Source organism: Canis lupus, unplaced genomic scaffold (genome assembly GCF_011100685.1).
Source record: "Canis lupus familiaris isolate Mischka breed German Shepherd unplaced genomic scaffold, alternate assembly UU_Cfam_GSD_1.0 chrUn_S557H719, whole genome shotgun sequence".
Classification (NCBI taxonomy): Eukaryota; Metazoa; Chordata; class Mammalia; order Carnivora; family Canidae; genus Canis; species Canis lupus.
Window position 1 is genome coordinate 9,351 of NW_023331496.1, and position 26,060 is coordinate 35,410.

Below are 26,060 nucleotides of genomic sequence, written 5' to 3' on the forward strand. Positions count from 1 at the left end.
TTCTGTTTTGTTTCTTAAACTTAGAGGAAACTTCTTTTTTAAATGACAACAAAGGGGATCCCCGGGTGGCTCAGCGGTTTAGCACCTGCCTTCAGCCCTGGGCCTGACCCCAGAGACCTGGGATCGAGTCCCACGTCGGGCTCCCTGCATGGAGCCTGCTTCTCCCTCTGCTGTGTCTCTGCCTCTCTTTCTCTCTCTCTGTGTCTCCCATGAATAAATGAAGAACATCTTTAAAAAATAATAAAAGGGAACAAAGAACATAAACCGTTGTGGCCGCGATTAAAGGGACAGCAGGGAGGACGGGGACAGCCAGGGACTTCCACGGCAGGTCTTCTACCTCCTGGAAACGAGCTCGTCCCAGACTCTGGTCACTTCGTGGTCTTCTTGGGTCCGCTCAGCGGTCTTCCCGGAGAGTGGGTGAGATCTGCTGCTTCCCCGCGCCCCGGGCCCCCCAGGACCTGAGGGCTTCCATCACCCCCTTCCGTCCCTCACAGGGCTTGAAGGGGTTGGAGAAAGATCTTTTCCCATGCTGTTTGTCTCATAAAGCCCTATTTTTTTCTCTTCCAGAACCTTCCAGAGTTCGGCTTTGGCGAGTCTCCCGACCCCGTGTCCGAGCACCTGCAGGGGAGGAGGGTGCACGGGGCGGGAGGGCTCCGGGGCTGGGGGCGGCGGGGCGGGCTCGGACACCGGGTGGGCTGGGGTGGGGTGTGGAACTCGCCAAAGCCGAACTGTGAAAGGTTCTGGAAGAAAAAAAAAAAAAAGGGAAAAAGGACTTTATGCACACAAACAGCATGGGAAAAAATCTTTCTCCAACCCCTTCAAGCCCTGCGAGGGACGGAAGTGGGTTGATGGAAGCCGTTTGGTCCTGGGGGCCCCGGGCGAGCCCGAGGAAGGCGCAGATGCTCCTGGGAGCCCTCCGGCCACGTGCACCCTCGTCCCCTGCAGGTGCTCCCCTGCAGCTCCTCACACCTGCCCTTCCGCAGTCACTGTCCCCTGCGTGTGGCTGCGCGGGGGCGTCCCGGTCCTCCGCCCCGCTCTCCTCCCCCCCCCGCAGCAGGTGCACCCGGGAGGGGGCGCACGGGGGCCCGAGGGCAGCTGCCAACCAGGGTTCAGACGCGGAGGCGGCGCAGGTGCAGGTGCAGGTGCAGGGACCTCGGGGCTCGGCCGCTTCCTGTGGCCCCGCGCACCCCCCCCCCGCCGCAGTGCGCAGGTGTTTGAAGGCGCCCGCGGGGGTCCACGGGCTGGGGGGGGGGGCTCCAGGCAGCGCCCCTCGCCGCCGACCGCAGGTGCCGGAGCGCAGCCGGGTCAGGCCCCAGGCGGGCCCTGCAACCCCCCAGGAGGGCCCGGCTCAGCGGGCGGGGCTCCCCGAGAGGCCGCGGTTTGCCTGCGGGGCTCCCGAGGGTCTTCCCCGCGGCGCATCCCCTCCCGCGGCAGGTAAGGCTCGCGCCCCCCCCGCCCCCCGTCTGCTCCAGGGCCCCTCGCGCCCGCAGGACGCCGGCCGTTGGGTCGTTTGGGCTGGTCCCGGGCGGGGCGGGGCGGGGCGGGCTGTCGGGCCCCCGGCGCCCCGGGCCGCCGCCTCGGTCTCCCCGCGCAGGGCGGCCCGCTGAGGGCTGCGTCCCCAGAGAAGCCACAGGCCAGCCCCGGGGCAGGCCCGAGAGGCGCCGGCGGGTTGCTCCCAGGAGGAGCCTGGCGGGGCCTGGCGGGCTGCGGGGGGGCCGGGGGGGCTTCTCCGCCTCCCCCGGGGCAGCACCAGGAAGCCGAGCAGGGACCCGGGGGAGCCTGGGCCGCTCTTCTGTCCTGGAGCCCGCAGCCCGGAGGCTCTGCTTAGCCTCCCCCTGTTGGGGCCGGGGCACCCTGACACCTGCCAGCACCTGCCGAGGCGGGGCCCGGGGCTGCAGCAGGGCCACCCCCGCCTGACATGACCAGGCCTGGGGGCGAGTCAGCAGCTACATCCGTGCACATCCCTAGGAGGGGAGGGGACGGCCCTCCCGCCTGACATGACCAATGCTTGGCCATTGTTATGAACCTTGGCCTTAGTCGTTTTCAGGGCGCTTAGTGGAAGACTTCTTTTTTCTTTTCTTTCTTTTTCTTTTTCTTTTCTTTTCTTTTTTTTTTTCTTTTTCTTTTCTTTTCTTTTCTTATTTTGAGAGACCAACTTACAGCAGGGATCAGTCTTTGATTAATTTGTTCCTTTCTCTGTTTAAAAAAGTTCTTTTTTCCATTAATATGTGAGCAGTAGTTTTAGTATATTACACCTCTTAATTTATAATGCCTTTAAAATTATGATTTGCTTATCATTTAACGTGCATCATTATAAAATTAGATCATAATTTAATCTATGTATTTTTCCTGTATATGAAAGGTAGAACAGAAAGCTTAGGAGTTATTATAAATATGACTGACAATACGGTCTAATTATAAAATTATGGTGTCAACAGACTTTTACAACTTTCATCATGGAAAAGTATTCACAGAGTTTCACCCTTGCTTTGTTTCAATAGAGATAATATATTTACACAGTAAAAGAGAAAAATTAAATTGTGCAAAAATAAATTATATAGGCTCTAACAGGCTCCCTCCATAATCCCCTGTTCTCTAGAAATCACCAGATATTTTAAGGTTTTAAAAGGTTTTTAAAGAAAGACCTTAAAATATCTGGTTTTGTTTGATTTGATTATTAGTACCATCGTTCTAAAGAATGCAATTAAAACATAATATACCAATTTGAGTTTACACATCCTGTTGTCCAGTTCTTACAGGCAATAAACGTGGGGGTCCAGCTTCTGGAGGCAGTTAGGTCTTGAAAAAAAATACCTGAACACTCTGTACCTACAGTCTCTAATTTTTAAGCAGAATAATATTAACTTATATCTTAAAAATCTGTTGTTAGGGTTCATTAAAATGCATTCAGCATTCAAACTGGAGAGATTTACAAGTCAGTATCATGGCTATGTACATATTATTAACGACATAATTAAGGTTAGCGATGGTCTCAAGTAAGAAAACATGTATCTTTTTCTTTAAACCACGTTGAAGGAGCATGTTCAAGCTCTCAGGTTCAATTCATTCTCTTTTCTTATACTTTATCAACTACTTAAAACAATTATCATATGTTAGATTGCTTTGTAATCATACCATAACTACTGGTACAGTATTGTGATTTTCTTGGAGTTAATATCTTGTGGATATAGAAAAGTCATATGAAAATATTGCAATTTCTATAACCTAATTTTTTTTTAATTTTTATTTATTTATGATAGTCACAGAGAGAGAGAGAGAGAGGCAGAGACACAGGCAGAGGGAGAAGCAGGCTCCATTGCACCGGGAGCCTGATGTGGGATTCGATCCCGGGTCTCCAGGATCGTGCCCGGGCCAAAGACAGGCGCTAAACCGCTGCGCCACCCAGGGATCCCTATAACCTAATTTTTTGATTGGGAACTACATTATCTTGATCAAAGAGCCATCTTTATCTTCTTACTTCTCAAGTATATACATGTAATTAGATTAATTGTGCTAAAAGGACAGTCTTCATGGGGCCTCCTTTGTCTTCCTTTCATTTGAATCTTGTTTTAATTTTTCCTAGAATACTTTCTTAGGTTAGTTTGGATACTGGAGTTGGCTGAGTCAGAAATGACTCCAAATAATTGTTACTTTAAAAAAAAAAAAGGTAGTTTGTTTCTCCAATAAATATAAGGTAAAGCAACTCCATAACTGTCAGTCTTCTGTTTCATTGCTCCATTATCTCAACACATGCTTCATTCTCATAGTCCAATATGTCTACTCCAGTTTCCTCTATGATATTGTGATTTATGCATGAGGAGTGAAGCGATGAGGAAGGCTGGGATGTAGAGGGAGGATTTCTTTCTGTTAGGGAAAGAACCCTGACAACTCTTATGTTTATAGTGCAATGGTCTGAACTTAGGCATAGAGCCATACTTAGCCGCAAGAGAGATTGGAAAAGTTTGCTTTAGGCTGGATGACCATTGCTCAACAAAATACTCTTATATTGCGAGAGGAGGTTATTAGAGGGGCAGCTCACTGTCTCTGCCACAGTTCTTGCTCTTGAAAAGATAAGAATACTTGCATATCTTTCTTTTCACACGCAAAATTCACAAAGTTCTTTCCATTCTGTCACCCATCCCAGGATTTCTAGCTAATGTGTGGTCTTCTCTTTCAGGGTCAATTATAGTACCAAGTGGTCTGACCATATATAAACTGAATCTTAAAAACAAACAAACAAACAAAAAAACAAAGGCAGCTTATCTGTACCACACTCCCCTCCCCATGCCAAATATGCAGTGGTTTGGTTAACATAGGCAATCGCAATACAACATACAATTTGAAAAAGGGTAAACAGAAATAAAACACTGAACAACTGCTCAAGAGCTATTATCCTATTTCGCTTGGTCAGAATTATGAAGCCTTTAGGCAAAGGCAGAGAGGTAAATCCCCTGGTAAATCCATATGTCAGCCCTGTACTGCTTTCTAGGACAAATCCCTATGTCCTTCACAGTTTGAAATTTGTTGTGCTAAGTGGTCCTTCCTTTTCTGTTGTCTTCTGTACCCTTTATGAGATCTACAGAGCATTTGCAGCTAAAGTTTTCCTGATGCAGTTTTGGGATAGAACACTCACAGGCTTCTGCAGACATGTAGTCTCTGCAACAAAACATTTTTAGGAGCACTGGGTGGCCCAGTTGTTTAAGCATCTGCCTTTGGCTGAGGTCATGATCTCCTGGTTCTGGGATGGAGCCCTGAGAGTCAGGCTCCCTGCCCGGTGGGGAGCCTGCTTCTCCCTCTCCCTCTGCTCCCTGGCTCTTGCTCTTTCTCTCTCTCAATCTCTATCTCAAATAAATAAAATCTTTTTACAACCTGACAATACATTTTTTAGCCAAAAAAAAGAAGAAAAAGGAGGTTTCTAGTGTTTTTACTTTTCATCAATTTCTTCTTGCAAATGAACCCAGATGGAGAGCCTATCTGGACATAGAGATTAAACCTGAACACTCTCATCTGTGTATTGGTGTTTGTGGTTTGTCCTTCAGGATCTCTCAGATGATAGGAAACTGCAACCTGGCCAGTTGTTTAACATTTAACAGTTATCACTGAGATCTTATTGTACCAAGTTGTATTGTCAGTAACAAGTTTGATGGTTGTCCAATTTTTTTTGTGTATTTTTCAAAATGTAGATCTTTTAGAATTATGCATTTTTCATCAGAACTTTGAAAACTCATGTCTATGTGTTTATGTCTGGGAACTCAATGTGCCTTTCAATTAAAAGATTTATCAGACAGTTGTCTAATTAGTTCCCATAGATAATTGTGTCAGTCTTCCTGGCCTTTGTCAATGTATCTATAATCCTATAACCAATGTTAGTAAAAATGTTACTTTTTTTTTACATATTTTCTAACTTTGTTGGGATTTATAGTTTTGCTGTGATTTTAAGAGGAAAATTAAATTTAAAATGTGTTCCCAATCCACTTCCATTTAAAACAACAAAAACATACAGAGATGTGAATAAAGACTAGAGCTTTACAAATGAGAATATTTACCAGGACTATTTCCAACTCCCAAACTATTTGGGAAGACAAAAGTATTTTAATAATACAGTTTTCTTTTTATCTATAATAAGTAAAAGTGTAAGTTATAAATTCACTTATTTTTACTTTTAATTTCTTGTTGTCATTGACGTATTTAATATGATATTATTCACCACACTGCAGATTCCAAGTTAGATAGTGTTACATTCTGAGATTTTGAACAATAGAAACTAAGTTAAAACGATCGACTCAATATATCACAATCTCTCCCATGACTGTGACAGCATGAAAAGCAAGATGTATTTTATATGTAAATAAATGTGGTTTGGACTATGTTTTTCATTCTCAAGTGATAGTAGAACTTTCTGATTGATGGCTTTATGTTAATAAATAGCTGCACTTTGGGAGACGCTTGGGCTGTTGGAAACCACAAAGCAACTGAACAGTGGAGCAGTGGAGAGGAGCATTTGTGTGCATTGTGAATGAAGTTACATATTTATACTTAAAATGCTATTTGTCATACATTTTTAATCTTTGACCTCATATGAAACTTTATTGATCAATCTTTAGAACTATTTTTTGTTTATCTCTGTATAAATTCACACATATTCATCAATCTGTCTACCTGGGCATGATTTAATTAATGAGGATTTCACCTGACTTCTTAGCTGATATTGATAATATACCCACATTTTTTTCTTCAAAACCCCTAAAGAACAATGTACAGTAAATAAATGTATAAAAACTCAAATACTATTCTTTTTTTGTGATATTTGACATAAGCCTAGTAATGTGCTTCACAATAGGCCTGGACAAGTATGATGAGAGAGGTAGATTATTCCAATGCTAAAACTTCTTCCTTGTCTCTATTACTCCTTTAAACTTTGAATCTACTTGTATCCTTTCCAGTTCATAAATTATTCTTTGAAGGATATGTTGTAAAAATATCCCTAATATTGGCTCCCCCTGCCCTTGAAACCATATTTTGGTGACTCGAAGAGCTAAATCTGAGTGAATTTAAGAGAAATAAGATATTTTGTGGGGAACTTGGGTGGCTCAATCAGTTAGGCATCCAACTCTTGATTTCAGCTCAGGTCTTGATCTCAGGGTTGTGAGTTCAAGCCCTATGTTTGACTCCCAGTGTGGAGCCTACTTAAAGATGATATTTTTAAAGGGGAGAAAATAACTTGTGTGGGACCTGAGAGAAATGGCATCAAGCTAGTTTGTATTATCCATTTCATTTTGTTTTGTTTCTTAGTATGTAGAAAGGAACTGTGTGTGTGTGTAATATTCCTGAGAATAAAATTGCACAAAATATAGAGTAAGGAAGGAAGAATAAAAAATTGCTAGAGCATAAAACTTAAATGGACAGAGGAGATTCTGTCTAGAAAATAAACAGATTCAGTTAGTATAGTACTTTGACAATTGATTCAAGTAACAGTTGGAAAGAGAGAACATAAGGTGCAGATCCTGAGAGTGGGTATGTGTGGTAGTGGGATTCTGTAGAACATTTTTTTAATGTTGAAATTAAACCAGCAAAGGGTAAATCAGGACATCTCCTGAAATTAGGGAAAAGGGAGGAAGGAGAGCTAGAATTTTTGAGGAGAGCAAAGACAGTAAAGGAGCCATCTAGGAGAGTGGAAGATGAAGGACCTGGAGTTGTGTGATTGTTGGACAGCCTAAAAGTTCCTAAGGTTTGTGCCATCACATAAGTAAGGCTGATTAGTTGCAAGAATGCAGAAATAAATGTAGACAATTGGGTTAACTCAGAAGTGGTGCTTTTTCCAAGTGAGTTTAAATTAAAAAAAAGAGGGGAGAGACAAGGAATTGGTAAAAGAAACATTATATTGATTGACCATGGTATTTAAGATGGCTAAAGACAAGAGGACACCCAATAGGTAAGAGGCAGTGGAAATGCAGTAACATTTGTAGCCCCTATGGTGTAGAGAGATTCTTGGAGCCTAGATCCTTTTTTTTTTTTAAGATTTTATTTATTTATTCGTGAGATACACACAGAGAAAGGCAGAGACATAGGCAGAGGAGAAGCGGACTCCTTTCAGGGATCCGGATGTGGGACTTGATCCCGGACCCTGGGATTATGCCCTGAGCCAAAGGCAGATGCTCAACTGCTGAGCCACCCAGATGTCCCTGGAGCCTAGATCTTGAAAGAAGTGACCTCAAATGCTAGTTGGCAAGGATCAGAGAAGGAAATGCCTGAAATTGAGATGAAAGATATGCAGAAATCTCTAAGGACAAGATTGTGGTGAGTTGCTTTTGTAGGGTGAAGAATAGGAACATCAAGGGAGAGGACTCAAGGTGTCAGAAGTGAAGGTGTTGGAAGGATCATCTATACACATACTGAAATCCCAAAAAGACAGGTAACCAGTAAACAGGATGACAGTGAATTGGGAACTGAAGTCATCCAAAAATAAGGATTAATAATGTAGGTATTGGGAAACTGCAATCAATAATTTTCATAATTGGAAATATAAAGTAATAACAAGAATTTTATTTTATTTTTTAAGATTTTTAAAATTTATTTAGTCATGAGAGACACACACACACACAGAGAGAGAGAGAGAGAGAGAGGCAGAGACACAGGCAGAAGGAGAAGCAGGCTTCATGCAGGAGGCCCGACGTGGGACTCAATCCTGGGTCTCTTGGATCATGCCCTGGGCTGAAGGCAGGCGCTGTAACCGCTGGGCCACCCGGGCTGCCCTAACAAGAATTTTAAATGCAGATAGTTTTAGGGAAATGCAGGAGATAATAGTTTTAAGGATGGATGAAGAACAGGAAACACACCTTTTTATATCCAGACCCAACGGTTCAACATCTTTTCAGTGGCATAGAGAACAGTTTCTATGTATAAAGACTATGTAAAAGCACTGACCTCTCAGGCAGAGTGCAGGTTTATTGGAACAAAAGGAGTAAGGGTGTTCAGAGAAAATATGAAGACAAAGTGGATTTTGCAGATGATTGGTCATTTCAAAAGGCATGATAGAAAGAGTTCAGGATTGGGGAAGGCTTAAAAGTGATGAGAATAAGGAAGATTTAATCAATTTGTAGATTGGAATGCATAAGATGCCTAGTAAAATGAAGGTTTAGGCTTCCTGTGATCACCTATTTACACAGGATGAGAGGGCATAATGAAATCAATTCCATCATATTTGAGACAGATGACAGTGGCAAGGCTATGGATTTTAGAAGGGAAGGACATCCATTGATGTCTGGAACTTACTCATGATCCCTGTCAAGTGAAGCCAAGAGATGAGCAAAGTAAATTTGGGGCAGACCGAAAACCAAATTCGGAAGCTATGAAAAAAGTAAATGGCACTTGGCATGGTCAAAAACACAAAAAGGCCAGGTAGGATGAAGATAATTGAGATGAGGTCAGAAATGTGGCTAAAGGCCAAACCATGTAGAAACCAGCAAGCTCTAAAAGACTTGAGTTTAATTTAGAGTGAAATGAAGAGTCTTTAGAAGGTTTTGGGCAGATTTAGATTTAGAATGGCTATATGAGATTTGTGTAAAATAAATATCCAGGTAAGCAAAAATGGTAGCTTAGAAAAAAGGCACAAGTGATAGAGGTGTTGAGAATTGGTTAGGATATTGCCTATATTTTGGAATGAGGTCCGAATTAGATTTTTTGTTGGAATGGATATACACTTGAAGGACAGAGAAGAGTCAGAGATCATTTAAGATCCTTGTTCTAGCCGCCGACCATTGAGTTTCATTTTACTGAGATGTAGAGGGCTGATGGAGAGATTTTGTCTATATGGAGATAAAGTCAGGAGTTCTGTTTTCAACAAGCTGTATTTGAGATATCTATCAGACATGCAAATGGAGCTGTTAAATGAGAAGCTGGTTTTATGAGTCTCGAGTTCATGGATAGGGTTTGAGGATTTAATTTACACTAATATTTTATGCTTTTTATTTACATTTTTTCCTTAAAAATGTCATAGTTATACTATTGGTATTTTTAGTCAGCATTTTAACTTTTTCTCTGTATGTTTTTAAAAATGAGTGACACTTTCCTCTTTTCACCTTTCTTACCCTGCCTTCTGCTCATTCCTTCGAGAAGTTATATTTGATTTCTATACTTATTAACTCTTCATTCATGATTTTATCTCCCTTTGCATTGCCCTTTCCCTGGGAACATGGTCCCATTTTATTTGCCTGCTCATTAAGTGTCTCTTTTCATTCTCCTCTCATTCTCCTATTCAGTTCAATATTGAGCTTTTCTTTTTTCTTTTTCCTAAAATAAAATATTTCATTTGAAAAATCTCTAGTATGTTACCTTATGGATGCAGGGCCTTCTCATATCAGTCTTGTTTTTTTATATATTTATTTTAATATTTTTATCTGCTGCTTTATACATTAACTTTCGTTATAGAAAAATTATTACCTGTTTATTGAATTTGATCTCTTAGGTTTACGAGATTATCTTTTCTGAACATTTTGCTGATTCTTGGTTTATATTCCAATATAAATATTTTTTTTGAATCTGAGATTCCCATTAGGTTGTTTTGAGAGTACTACATATAGCTTACTATTACCCTGCCTCCAGGTCTGGTGCTGCATGTGTGGTGATATATACTTCCAGATGGTATGCCTATCTATGACTGGACCTTTGAGCATGGAACCTTTTGATTAATCTGTGTCTCTTGCACAGGGTTCTTTTCTGCTTCTGGCCAAAGGGTCCTCATTATTCCCTCCTTCCCTTAGGGTAGATGTTTCTGTTGCCTACTGTTTAGTATGATAAGTGAGGGATAAAAAATCTGATTAGCCTGGTTGTCCCTCCAAACATTCCAAACATTCTAAGGCTTTTCCCTATCTCCAAGATGTCCCACATTTGAGTTCAGAACAACTCGTATAACAAACAGAATTGGTATAGAAATGAAAGCACATTCTGAGTTTAGTCACAATCTTCCTACCAAATGTATGCCAGGAATTTAACTAAATACTTTGTATGGAATTAACCATCAGATGCACGAAATAAATCATATTAATATCCCCAGTTTGCAGAAGAGGGTTGTATCAGAGTCCAAATCATTTTACCAAGGTCAGTATAAAATACTCCATCCAATTTCCGTTTGGCAACATGACCCATACCTAATCCACCATGATTTTTCTAGCAGGTCTCAATGAGATGTGTGTGTGTATTTCCTTTTCTGTAATTTGGGTGTTAGTCCTTTGTCCACTCTGGATCTCCTATTTCAGGAATGACTCCTTTTAGTTCCACCTATCTTTTCTCAGTGATGTTCTCACATCGTTGCCCTTTCCTGGGGAATTTTCTTTTTTCTGAATTAATAGTGAAGGGATAATACAAATTACGGGCAAAGTATTTATAGCAATTATCTATATTCATCATTTTAAGTCTAGCTACAACTTTGAAGTATTTAAAGTTTCCAGCACTGCAATTATGGCTGTTTTCCATGTTTTAATTGTTACTCTTTGTGTATGAATGTGAAAAGAATTCGGGATAAATCTGAATTCTCTTAAATTATATATAGCATTGTGTTTATGTCTACATTCATATTTTCTTTTTTTTTCCTATGGAAAGGGTCCAAAGATTTCATTAGTCTTCAAATTGTAGTAAACCACAAAGACACACTATGTAGGAGAAACATGTCCCTACATACGCATATAATACTATGCTTCTATTTTCTAAATAAAATGGGAAACTAAAAAATGCATACAGACCTAGCTACATGAAAATAAATATTTTTCATTGGATTTACCATTGGAAATGAGGGTAAAAAGAGATCCGTGAAAGTACAAAAATGCTAAATCCTAAATCTTGCAAATATAGGAGAACAACAAATGAACATTTCTCATTTCCTCATAAAATGTAACATTATTTACAGACCACATAAAACACACAAAATCGCTTGTAATGGTAGTAAATATGTATTATCATTCTAAATCAAGCCATAACTAATGACACTCTGGGAAATGTTTAGCTTATACTGAGGCTAGGTGTCTTTGCAAATGAAAAGCTATTTAAGTGCTAAAATCAATTGACTATATAATACCATGTTTTCTGATGGGAATAGTGCACAAAAGATGCCTGGAAGTTGTTTGTTACAATGGCTAAATCAGATTCTACCTCTGGTTATTATCAACCATACATTCGTCATTATAAACTGCTTCATATTTATTTTATTATACTGATTTACTTTAGCACCCAAGACAGTTTGTACTCCTACAAAATTCAGAAAAACATTGATTTACTTAAATTATTCAATACTTTACTGTATGGCTATTATGTCATTTAACATTTTAGACAAATCAATACAACTTTTTTTAATTGCCTGTCACATACCTAAGGTATCGCAAATGTGTATCGCTGGAATCATTAATTTGCACTATGTTGATGACATTTTTATAAATCAACTAGCTTAAAACCATAAAGTGGCATATGTGGGGGGAAGTACTAGGATATGAAATGAATAATTTAAGCTAGTTGGAATATATAACTGCAGAATACTTTATTAAGTTTATAATAATTCTATTTCTCAAATAGCTGAAAGGTGGACTGCTGTCTTCTGAGGACATTGTGTATGATTTCTTTCCCCTCTTTTAAGTCTACGTAAGTATGACAGATGAGATGCTAAGTAACCTCAATGCAATGTTTTCTATTATGAGAACTCTTCTATGGAGAATTTTGACTACAAGGTAGAGGAACCACACTGTATTTGTGCAGAAAAAAATATACTTCAAGCATATTTTTGTATATCAAGTGATAGTGTGCTATCCTTGTGTTTTAGACGAGACCAAATAATCAAATGGTTAAAAAGAACTCATCCAACAAAATGATCATCCAAAAGTGTTATAGGTCAACTTGCTGACACTATGTCCTTTTCGAACATTTCTAGAAAAGTTATTGTGCATGTCTCAGTTTTCAACCTAGGATATAAGGCCTGCATGGGCAAGGAATTTACATCTGCTTTACTAATCATATATATATATATATATATATATATATACACACTCATATGTATATATACACACATATATTACATATATTTTACATGTAATTACATTCCTAATAATAGGTAATCAGTAAATTCCTAATAATAGGTAATATAAAGGTAAATATTTCTTGATAAGCAATGGATCAGAAAGTATGATAATTGTTCTGTATTTTATTTAACTTGGGTACTAGCACATGATGCTTGAGGAAGCTACATTTGTATTTTCCTACTATATCTAATAATATTGTGTTACATAAAATATGTGCAACATAACAAAAGGTCATGTTTAAGTGGATATGGTGGTCATATTACATTGAAGCTGTATTTGAACCCAGTATCATTATTGCTAAGATATCAGCTATACATTATAGAATGATAAGAAATATAGCAGAGCTCGAAGAAGAAATAATAGTCACCCAAAGTCACAGCAGCCAAAAGATAGCAAGATAAATACCATTTGTATTTTGGAGAATAATTTTGCACTTGCATATACAATTACTATGCTCCAAGACTGCCCTGACAATTCTGTTTAAACTGTCACATATCAAAATACATTTAGCAATTACCTACTTTAAATTTAGCGATATTAGTAGCCTTGAAGAGTGTATTTGTATGAAATGAGTGTGTTGTTACAGTTATACTTGTAATAATTATTTATGTAACTATTTAGTCATTGATTTTATACTGTGTTTGAGGCATCTATTATGATCCAGAAATAGCTGTAGATAATTTCTTGCAATTGAAGAACTTTAGGTCTGAGAAAGGAAAGTACAAATGAGAACCTTAAAAGTGTGCTCGAAGTGATAGACTACAGGAAGAACACGGTGTAGGAATATAAACTATATCAGTGCTTCTAAAATCATGTCTAAAGCATCATTACCCTCTCATCTGTCATAAACTAATACTTCTGAAGAATCCAACAAGAAACTGAAATTCCGGAAAAATGAAAACAAAACATGGAACATGTCAATTTTCATTATTAGGTTTGGTAAGGATAAAAGTATATCCAATAGATCAAAATAAACATAGCATTAAAAAAAGAAAATATTCACAAAACATATACTTGTTGATCCTTAAAAATGAACAGACTGGAGATGAGCTACAAGAATCAGTTTTGCTCTAATAACACTGTGTCCTTACACATCACACCTAGTCAGAAATTTATGAATGAAATAGCAGTTCCCTGTATAGAATATTTTTAGAGGTCCACTTTAAAGAGGTCTATCAATATTTACAGTTTTTATTGTGTGAAAGTGCTTGTTATTGTACTTACTACCAAATCTAGAGTGGATTATAACCTCACTACTTGCAGAGGGTAATACATATTTACCTCTTATCTAGTTTGAAAAATATATGTCAAGAAGCGAGACAGAGGTGCATGTTGATAAAAGTAGGAGAGGAGATTATAAAGCAAGTTCAGCATACTAATTTTATAATTTTATCCAAATGTAGAGTTATACTTGGTTTTTGAAGTATACTCCCCTAAAAATTTATAGTATATAATCTTTTCAGTTTAAGCAAGTTTTTGATGAAAAATGTTTAAAAATAGATTCAAATCCGTGGATCTATCATTGATTCGATCGAATTAATGAAAATACAAGCAGGGGATCCCTGGGTGGCGCAGGCGGTTTTGCGCCTGCCTTTGGCCCCAGGGCGCGATCCTGGAGATCCGGGATCGAATCCCACATCAGGCTCCCGGTACATGGAGCCTTGCTTCTCCCTCTGCCTGTGTCTCTGCCATCTCTCTCTACTCTCTCTCTCTGTGACTATCATAAATAAATAAAAATGTAAAAAAAAATACAAAGCATGTATTAAAATAATAAGGGATTGGTGATACTTCCCTCTTTTATATTTTTATAAGTTCCTATTTAAAAAGTTTTTATTTAATTCCTGTTAACATACGTAGTTAACATTAGTTTAAGGTATACATTACAGTGATTCAATACTTTCATTCATTACCCTGTGCTCACCATGACAAGTACACTCCTTAACCCCCATCACCTATTTAATCCATAGCATCCAGCCTCCTCCCCTCTGGTAACCACCAATTAATTTGTTTGATTAAGAGTCTGTTTCTTGATTTGTATCTCTCTCTCACTCTCTCCCTCTCTCTCTCTTTCCCATCTGCTCATGTGTTTTGTTTCTTAAATTCCACATATTAGTGAAATCATATGGTAGTTGTCTTTTTGTAACTTATTTTGCTTAGTGTTATATTCTTTGGCTCCATACATATTGCTGCAAGTGGCAAGATTTCATTCTCTTATGACTGAATAATATTCCGTTGTGTATATACATATACACTACATCTTCTTTATCCATTCATCAATTGATAGACACCTTAGACTGCTTCTGTATCTTGGCTATTGTAAAGTAATGCTGCTACTTAAATTCAAAATGTATGAAAGACCAAAATGTGAGACCTGAAAGTATACAAATCCTAGAAAATAACCCAGGGGTAACTTATTTAACGTCGACTATAATAGCAACTTTTTTCTAGATATGTCTCCTGAGACAAGGCAACAAACACAAAAACTATTGGGACTACATCAAAATAAAAAGCTTTTGAACAGTGATGGAAACAAGTAAAATTCAAAGGCAACCTACAAATGAGAAAAGATATTTGCAAATGACAATATCAGATAAAGAGTTAGTATCCAAAATATGTAAAGAACTTCTAAAACTCAACATCTCAAAAGCAATCCATTTAAAAAAAAGGGCCGAAGACATTGACATATGAAAAGACAGTACCATCAGGAAAATACAAATCAAAACTACAATGAGATACCACCTCACAGCTCTCAGAAGGGCTGCAATCATCAACAGACAAGGGGGACAATTGCTGATAACTTCAACTAAGTACATGTATTAGCATCATGACCTGTTTTACTCATAATTGTTAAATTATGGAACATGTCATAACATTCCTACAAATGTTTTTCTTCCAAACTTCCAACTTTATTTTGTGCCCTTGGATCTTATCTGCCATGTGCATTCCTTCCTTGTGTGAAAGGATTAAAATCATTAAAAATACCAAAGAAGATTGACTATCCAATTCTCATCATTGAAGAGTTGGAACCAAACTGGTTTCTTATCTGACAGGAACATTGAGAGTTGATTCTTCAGTTCCAAATTTGCAACTGTACTCTTGCCATTGAAAAACATTTTACTTCAGCATGAATTAACACTTTGTTTACAGTCAGTTCTTATATTATTAATTGAGCAAATATTGATTTTAATACATCGATTTGTATATTCACAATTTTAATACATGTGATCAAATATATTTAGTTTGTGCAACTTACTGATTTTTTTGGCCAAGTCAATCTTACTAAGGAAACTAGTATTTGATTTATATTTTGATGCACCAATATTAATTTAGTGCAAGCTTCTGCCTTTAAAACATATTTCTACTCAAAACCTGAAGTGTGAAGTCCAATTTCACATCTCTTCGTTGATATACACAAACACAGAGCTAGCTGTATTTGTTGGTAGTAGATCCTCCAACCCCCCCCCAAAAACAGAAAAAAAAAAAAACGACAACACAATTCTTGCTTCGTATCACCATTAAGATAATGGACACAAATGCCTGTATTGGAAGTATTCTGTATTAACAATTGTCTGTGCATTTGTCAAGTACAATGAAAAAAGGCTTTTCTGGATTTATTTGCTCAATAATTGGTCTTTTATATCTTTAGTCAGTTGCTGACCACTCCCAGGTATAGTGCCGTTGGAGAGTATCCCACGAGCTTCCTTCTTGCATCAGATTCACCTAACTTTCTAATCAGTATTGTCTTTCCACACATGTCATGGCAAATGTACGTGTTAGATATTAGTTTGTTGGTCTTACAAAATCAAAGTGCTACTTTATAAGAAAAACTGGAAAATAATAATGTTTATACGTAAAATACCTATCTGCCTCTGTCAGCTTTTTTGTTCAGTAGTTTTCAGGTAACTTGCTTTGAATTTATCCCTATTAATATTATGAATGTAAATGCTGATTAAATTTTTGATGATTTCATGGCCAGTTAATCTCTGCAAATAACATAGTGAACTTCATGCTTCAACAATAGTTGGGATACAAAAACTGAACTCAGTACTTAATGAAGCTGGAACAGATCATTTGGATCTATACATTTCAGAGTCCTTTCCAAACATTATTATTGGTTTAGTAATATTGCACATCAGAAGTTATGTGTTTTTTTTTCAGGAAAAAATTCAAATGAGTTTGTTTTACCATCTTTGAATTGGAATTCAAATAACATTTCAGGGATCCCTGGGTGGTTGCAGCGGTTTAGCGCCTACCTTTGGCCCAGCGTGCGATCCTGGAGACCCGGGATCAATCCCACATCGGTGCATGGAGCCTGCTTCTTCCCTCTGCCTTTGTCTCGTCTCTGTCTCTGTCTTCTCTCTCTCTCTGTGACTATCATAAATAAATAAATAAATAATTTAAAAAAAAACAAAAAAACCCCCAAAATATACATTTTAATTTTCTAATTTGTCTAATACTTAATATAAAATTTTTAAAATAGGCTTTGCTAATTTTTTAAAAGATTTTATTTACTTGAGAGACAGTATGAGTGAGAGAGAGAGAGAGAGGAGAGGAGAGGGAGCACAAGCAGTGGGGAGGGGTAGATGGAGAAGCAGACTCCGTGTTGATCAGGGAGCCTAATATGGGATTCCATCCCAGGACTCTGGGATAGTGGCCTAAGCGGAAGGCAGGCAGACACTTAACCCACACAGGCCACCTAGGTGCCCCAGGTTTGTTATGAATTTTAACCTGATAAAAATATTTTTTTCTTGAAAAAATAAGATGATTAGCAGGATAACATTAAACTTTTCCATGTAATTTAGAAATATATCAGAAAGTAGAGACTTTTCAGAGTAAATCTATTTATCATAATTGACTTGAGTTGTGCTCTAATTCTCCTTCTGTAAGGAAAAAGCAAAGATAAAGTTGCCTACTATGATCCATTCAAAATGTTGTCTTCAAGATTTCTGAAGTGTCCTAGCCAGAAGCATATCCCATAAATGTATTCTGCAGGCAATCTTTAATGCAGTAATCTAAATTGTTCAGATATGGGATATACATTGCAAATATTATTGTCATTTTTTGTATTACTATGTCCTTACAGTTTATCCCTAGTAAAAACATGTTTTCCATTACATGTGATTGATTCTGTCAAATACAGCTTCACATCACACTCCTTGCTCATGCCTATACCTGAAATTCTCCACAGTCCCCCCACCCTGCTAGGTGGCATGCTAGGGTAATCAGCGCTTATATTTTACATGTTAGAGTAAATGTTACCTCGGAGAGGCATAATCAGAGTTAAGTGAATTCTATTCATTCTCTCAAAACATCCTATACTGTAGAACCTAATCCAATTTCATATTATGTATCTGGCATGGGTTACAGATTTGATAAAGTTAAGGACCATGTCTCATTCCTCATTAGCATCCATTTTTTAACGTGCTGATGATACATAGGAGGTCTTTACTGATCACATGCTGAATGAATACGTTGAATATGATTATTTGCAATGGCATAGGTTGAATATATATAACTGAATGCTTTTTGGACTTGCCAATGATTTCCCAACTTGTCAGTCTCACTCAACTGGATGATTTAAGTTGCTTTATTACTTGTGTTTCTGCTTGCATTTGACTCATTAGAATCAATTTAAGACAATTAAAGTTTTGTGTTTTTAAAAGAAAGCCAAATTAACATGTAGAATCAGAAGCAATTAAATCTGTATTTTTAAACATTTTCAGTATGTCCATATGAGACATAGTTAGTTTCATAAAGAACTATGATTCAGAGCAATACATTCTCTTAGTGTTATATCTCAACTTACTTCTACACAGTGTAATTAATTACCTGAGGAGCTTCTACTTAAACATTTCTCCCAGTAGGTCACATGATTTCTGTGGGATATGCATTTTCATTACCAGTAGCACAGCTAATGTGATAAATAAGTGAATCACATCTTAAGAGTGCAATTATACAGAGGGATTGATGGCTTCTATAAAAGCATCTAAAACTTAGGCTAATAATGCTACATATTAGGATGTGACTTTTTAGTAGTTTTGAAGGAAAACCAATTGTACATAGAATAACACTTTAGAAAATAGAATACCATGTAATTTGCAGAAATAAGAATGACCTACCTACAAAGCTTTGGATGAGCAGGAGAATCAGTTGTTGATGGGCTTGAAAGCATTTGTCTTACATATGACTTTTTTAAATATCAACTACTTTTGTTCTATCAACTTCCTAATTTGCAAATTCTAGGCTTAGATCCTAAAGTATGTTATTTCATCACTAGTATCACTCTATATTACTAGTTAGCTGTTTTATTTTATTTTTTGTTTGTGAAGGACAAATTGAACACTAATTAATTTAATTTGTGTTAACATTATCTCTAAATAATCTGATTTGGTATGATCCCATTACCAGATTCCCTTACATAAGAACAATCTCATTAACAAGGCCCTGAGATGTCACTTTAGATCCATTTGGTAACAGAGATACAGGCATAAACTCATTACATGATGCACTCCCCATTCTTAAATTGATGAGGTTTGCTCTAGCTATTGTTTGGGAGTAATATGCCTATAATCTAGTATTTCTGGAAGGAATAAAGAAAATCACTGTTTTTAAGAGAAAAGCTTATAAGAGAAGGAAAGAGGAAGGAAAGGAAGGAGGGAAAGAAAGCAAAGACAGACTGAAAAATTCAAGGTATAAATGATTTCTTAATCACACTACACATAAGGTAATACTTATTAAGTATAGAAACATTTTAACCTGCGCTACTCAACCCCATAGAGGTTCTGATTATGACTCAATGCTATTAAATTATTTGAAGACAGACAACTATAAATACTTCGGCCATTGTTACTGAGACTGTCTTGTATCTTCAAGGAAACTGATATGAATGTGCATCTCTTATTTGAATTTCGGTTAAAAATTAGCAATACACTAAGTCTACTGACAGTATTTGGTTAATAAATCTAAGATCCTGTTTATTTCAGTACCCTCCTCTTACTGAAATATTGAAATATAAAGGGTGGTTGAGTATGGTGTGTTGCAGGAAGCCAATGCTCAGGGCACCAGACAGAAAGCAAAGCTTCTTTATTTCCTTTATGTTAGGATACAAACTGAAGTACTGTGGGCAAATTAAAACTGATATGACAGGAAAGTTTTCTGATCCCTCTTTCATTTCCAAGCTGGTAGATATCTGGATTTTTTATGTGGCTAAAATGAAAGCATGAATTGTAGGGAGATAAGTTTTAAAAATTTTTTTAACGTGTAAGTTTTATTTAGGAAAATAATAGCATTATAAGCTATCTAAGGAAGAATAGGAGTTTGTACCTTAATCCTTCTTTCCCTGATTTCCACTCCCCAAAGGTAAACCTATGCGACTCATTCATCTATTTCTTCTGGCATGTTGCATTGTATTTCTAAACATTGGAATCGCTAATGTCACAATTTCTAGATTTTTCTGTTTATGAATAGTTGTCTGCCTGCTGTGGATTGTGATGATGTAACCTTGTTCAAAGTCCTGTTACCCATCTTCCTCGCCACATACTTTCCAGTACTCATGTCTCAGTTCCTGGCTCAGTGTTCTACAATTTAATTTTATTATTATAATAATATGTAAACTGGCTCCCAGTCATTATTGTTCCTATTACATTTCCTGTTTGGGACAGCAATTTTGCTTTTCTTGGAGCTAGTAATGATTTCATGTGAGTGTATGTGTGTATTTTCTTTCTTCCTATCACGATTGATTAACCTAGGCTTTCCAGAGAACTGGTAGAAACTCATCTCAACATGCTCAAATATTTTATCAGGTAAGATATCCATTCCATCTTTTTTTTCTTGGACTCACGTTTCCTGAAACACTTGTGTTCATTCTTGCTTCCTGAACTGGTTGGTTTCTAGATATTGACAAAGAGCTGTTGTAGAGGACATTTTATTTTGTCCTGGGAACTCTTGTGCCTTTTTTCTGTATTGAATACTTTTTCTTTTGTTTCCACACTGTTTATTTTTTATGATTCACTTTTATCATTTTTATGAAACATGTACTCTAGTAGCTTTCTGAAATAACCAATAAATAAAGATAAATATGTCGAAGCTTGCTATTCTTAAATGGTCTTTGTACCATTTGATATATTCTTTATATCCTTTGATATTTAGGTTGACATTGATATCCATTTTTGATTTAAAAATAAAGTTTATTGATATTTTGGTCAAAACTGCAGGTTTTTTTACTATTAGCTTGTGAACACTCACTAGCTACTTGCCCCCAATATTTATTTGCATTGTTTCCCTTTATTTCCTTTGTGGTGTCTGTGTGCTTATCAGAAAGACATCAACTGGGGATCCCTGGTGGCTCAGTGGGTTTGGTGCCGGCCTTTAGCCCAGGCGTGATTCTGGGTCCCAGGATTGAGTTCCCACATCAGGCTCCCTGCATGGAGACACAGCCCTCTGCTCTGCTGTCTCTGCTCTCTCTCTTCTCTTTCTCTCCTCTCTCTGTTTTCTCTCATGAATAAAAAGCTTAAAAAAAAAAAAGACATCAACTAGCTACCATTATCAATTAGATTTGTTACTGTAGAGACTGAATAACAGTGGCTTAAATCAATAGTTCTCTCCTTCAGGTAGCTGTCTAAATATCCTCATTTGAAGGCTGACTGATAGCTCCCCTAATTAGGAATCTAGTTTATTGATTCTTAATCTCTACTGTTCCACCATATGGCTTCCATTTTATCATTTGCCATGGCTGGCCCAGCCACTTGCATGCATGTCAGTTAGCAGGAAGAGGAGAAGGGAAAGCAGGGCACCCGTTACCTTTAATGGCATTGCCGAGAAGTCACACATATCAAAAACTTTATACTTTGTAAGCCAAAAAATATAATTATTTTCTTGTCTGAATACTCCATTTGCGTAGCATTGTGATATATTTTTAAAGAATGCGTTTCTTTCATGTTGCCTGGCTTTATACATTTACTGGAATTTTTTTTAAAACTAAGAAACACTGCTTATTTCTTCTGAGCTGTTTCGTTTTGTTGGTTTTTGTTTTTGCTATTGGTATGGACACATGCATGGTGATCTCTGGAAAACTATAATTAAAAATAGGGCAGTAAGGTGGCGATTGGAAACACTTTTTGGATGGGTTTCATTAACAGAGTAAAGAATTTTACCATAGTGTGGTTAATAAGAGTATGTTAATCCACTGGGCAAATCTGAAATGTCATTATGTTTTGACGTTTGGTCTGTTCCACTCCTCAGAAAGAATCCTGGGAAGTATGTTAAAAGAGAGCAGAGGGATGTCACCATGCACTTTGCAGGCTTGCATTCATTCTTAATTTCATTCCTTCTCTGAGTTTAGTTATTTGATTCCAGAGCCTTACTAACCCAGCCTTCTCAGAGAGGTTACTTTCTCTATTATGCTGTGGTGGGAAATCTACATTCTCTTGGTAGCAAAGCCTTGCAGAAAAAAAGTCTAGGAGGCCTCAGTCATACTACTTGCAGTCTTAACTCTCACATTCCAGCCTTCAGAGATAGTTGTTGCATCCAAAGTTCTGAGACCCTGTTTTCTGTTGGATAAATTAGCTGCTATTAATTGGCTCCATGACTGTAAGGATTATCTTCCTTTCTCTGCTAAGTCAGTTGTCCTTATTTATCGACTTTCCCTCAAAATTCATCAAAATTTCTTATCTGTACTTGCATTGGAATACAATTTGAATATTTTATTTGTATTGCTGGGGTTTAAGGAGGGAACAGAGAGAAAACCATTGGATCAATCCTTCGTACATAAGTGGAAGTTTCCTAAATTTACTTATGGAGTAGCTTTGAGGGTAACAAAGGAATATCTTATCTTGTAAAAAACAAGAGCAAGGAATAGAGATGTGTTGCTCCCAAATGGCAAACTGCTGAGATTGCATCTGTATGAGATACCTGGAAGCTAGATCTCAGGTCTCTGAACTCTCATCCTCAGCAAGAGGACATGACACAAAGCAGGAAGGCCAAGAAAGACTTCAGCAATGAGGACAGGCCATTTTTCAATTTGTAGGCTACCCAGGCAGAAAGAGGACCCTCCTGAGACATAGTCATGTTCTATCCCTCTGTTAGAACTGTCAACCAGATGCTACCTAGAAACACAGATCTTTGATAAAGGTCCTGTCTTTTGTCAACACACTAAAAGTCTTATCCCTATTACATCATAAGACTCATAACACTTCTTTTGTGCATGTTACTAAATTCCTCCTACTGGAACTTTACTAGAACCAGGAATAATCTAATCACTGAGTAGTTAAAAGTGTGACAGGAATCCTGAGATTTTGCTCAGCCTTTCTGAAATGCTTTAATCAACTTTTAAAATTACCATTCTTTATAAGCTAAACAATTATTTTTACGTGTGATATAGCCATAATTATGGAAAGAAAAGCATTGAATTAAACATACTACCTGGAGTGTGGATAGTTACATTAGACTGCACTTGGTGTAATAGTTTTTTGTTACTTCTGTAATAAGTTGCCACAAACTTAGTAGCTTAAAAGAACCACAGAAATTTATTATGCTACAGTTCTAGATATCAGAAGTCTAAAATGAGTCAGAAAGGCTGCATTTCTGTTCAAACTCCTTGTGGGAAAGGGAGAAGGCAAAAACTGGAATCTGTACCTTTGCCTCTTCTAGTTTCTAGAGAGCATCTTTATTCTTCTCTCATGATCCCATCATCACATCGTCTGAACCTCTGCTTGTTATTGTATCTCCTTCTCTGACTCTAACCTTCTGGCCTCCATTTTATAAGAACCTTTGTGATTGTGTTGGGCCCACCTAGGTAATCCAGGATAATGGTCTCATCTCCAGGATTCTTTTTTTTTAAATGCCTTTTAAAAAACTATTTATTTATTTATTTGAGAGAGAGAGAGAGAGAGAAACAGAGATAGAAGAGCCTAAAGTAGGGAGGAAAGGGAGAAGCAGACTCCCTGCTGAGGATACCATACAAGTGGGTCTCAATCCCAGGAGCCAGGGATCATGACCTGAGCTGAATGCAGAGGCTCAACCAACTGAGCTACTCAGATGCCCCTCACCTCCAGGATTCTTAAGGTAATAACCAGTAGTCCATTTGCCATGCAAGGTAACATAATTACAGGTCTGGATATTAGGAAACAGACATCTTTGAAGAACAATTATTTGGTCTACCATGCTTTGGAATCATGAAATTATCTCTAATTATTAGATCTACTTACAATACTTAGTATGTTGTTACTTACACACACACACACACACACACACACACACACCACAATATTCCAAAGACTGTGCTCCATCTTAACTTTCTCTTAGGTAAACATTTTTCTTCCAACATAGGGATTTTATCCCCAAAATATATAGCTATCATTTTTAAATAATGAACATAGTTCTATTATATAAAATAGTCATTTACAAAGATGTTTTAAGATGTGTGTGTTAACAGAAATGACAAACATAGGGGAAATCTTGTATTTCCTTTTGGATACAATAGCAAACATGCTATGTTGTTACTCAGTCTTAAAAAAATTGTGTATGTTGACAATTCTAATGTTAATTGTGTATTTTGTACTAAGAAGCATGTTTGTGTTTATTGAGTTCTTTTTGAGTCTTTTGCCAATCAGTTACAAATAAATGGAACATGTAGTTATTTGGTTAAAATAACCGTTGAAAAATAGATATTTGTGCAATTTAGTTGCTAAACTCATAGAAAAAAACTATAATATATTGAACATGTGCCTGTTAGTTATTCTAAGCCTAACAGTTTAAATCCTAACCTCAGTGAGATTTCCATGTTAATTGAGTATGCCAACCAGGTATCTAGCTATTCTTGGAGTGTTGTCATTTCAAATATTTGGTCACCTTCTTTTCAGACCATTTTGTTTTGGAAAATATGCTCAGAATGCAATTAAGATATACTTTGAGAAACTGCAAGGCACATACCAGGAGAAATGTTAGCACACACAGAAAAAAGCAAGAGCCACTTACTTTTGTATTACTAAACAAGCAAAGACTTACTTTGTATAAGAGAAAAAATCCACATAGGCTTTTTGTGTACCCTCAGTTCATGTGCTTTGTTAATTTTTTAAAACTTTTATACATGGGATTCTTAATTAATTTGATTCTTTTTTACTGGCATTCATTAAGCTTTTCCTCTCTCCTGGATCTCCTCAAAACATAAACACCCAAATCTCTCTCATCCTTGACTTTCTTAATTTCTGCACCATTTTCATCTCTGCCAAGTTTCTTGAAAGAACAATAGGCCGGTATAATCCCAATTCATACTACAGTGCTCTGCCTTCAAATTTATAACTCCCTTTTTCCTCTGAAACTTCTTTCTAAAATAAATTCTATATTCAAAACAAATAGGAATTCTGAGTGCCTGTCTTGATCATCAATTGTTTTAAGTATCTGTGTCATCTTCCTTTTTTATTTTTCTCCTGTACCCCTCCATATTTCCTTTTTCTTTTAAATCTGAGGATCTGAGGATCCACCCCATGATATGCAGGATTCCAAAATGGCAGCCCAAAACTGTGCCACCCTATACCTGTGAAATATGATGTAATATCACCTCTGTGATCATATCATGTTGTATAGCACAGGAAATTTATTTGATTGGACATGAACTAATCCTGTGAACCATTTAAAAAAACAGTTTCTATCTGGCTTAGCAGATGGAAACATTTGAAACAGAAGGATGTGATGCACTGTGGCTGGCTTGAAGATAGAGGAGATTATCTGACATGGAAGTAGGTGGCTTCTAGAAGCTGAGAGCAGCTCTCATTTAACAGACATTGAAGAAATGAGGACTTCAGTCTTACAACTTCAAGGAACTAATTTTCTTTTGAGAATCCAAATGAGCTTGAAAGGGAGAGCCCTGAATTCTGGATGAGAAAATAGCTGGTCAACATTTTGATTTCAACCTGAACAGAGAATCTAACCAACCCTGCTACACTTCTGACTTACAAAAACTTGAGTTATTAAGTGGGGATTCTTTTTAAGTTAAATGGTTTATGGTAATTTATTACACAACCATAGAAAATTAATATATATTCTTTAAGATGTTCCTTTTATTATTGATATTTTTGTATACAGGAAAATGCCATCCTGTCTTGATGTTTAAAAACCACTTGAATATTCATAAACACTATATATATATATGTTTATATTTATAAATATAAAGAGGAACCAGTTGTTGAAGGCGATCAGTTTATATAGTCAGATTGAGAACAACTGAATAGAAATCATCACTCCATTAGTCAATATAGACATATAACAGGCATTCAGTGTAAAATCCAAGTTCAAGTTCCACAGACCAAATGTTTTATATTTACACAATATTTTGCTATCAACCATCCTAGAAATAGTCAGAACTTTATTCATGAATTTTAGTCTAGAAATCTCCATCGATTTGAAACAAAATTGCATAGATAACCCCAATTATCCTTCCTTTCACACTTGTTGATTTCTATCTCTGGAGGATTATTTTCAACATACTTGTAGAAACTAAAAATA

General features: G+C 37.4%; 1 long non-coding RNA gene across 1 annotated transcript; it reads left to right on the plus strand.

Annotated features, from left to right (window-relative positions):
- The first annotated feature begins 1,395 nt into the window (after positions 1–1,395).
- On the plus strand, positions 1,396–25,527 carry LOC119879287. Its single transcript, XR_005387428.1, has 3 exons — positions 1,396–1,434; positions 12,061–12,126; positions 25,220–25,527. It is a non-coding gene; the product is annotated as an uncharacterized LOC119879287 (long non-coding RNA).
- Positions 25,528–26,060: the final 533 nt, after the last annotated feature.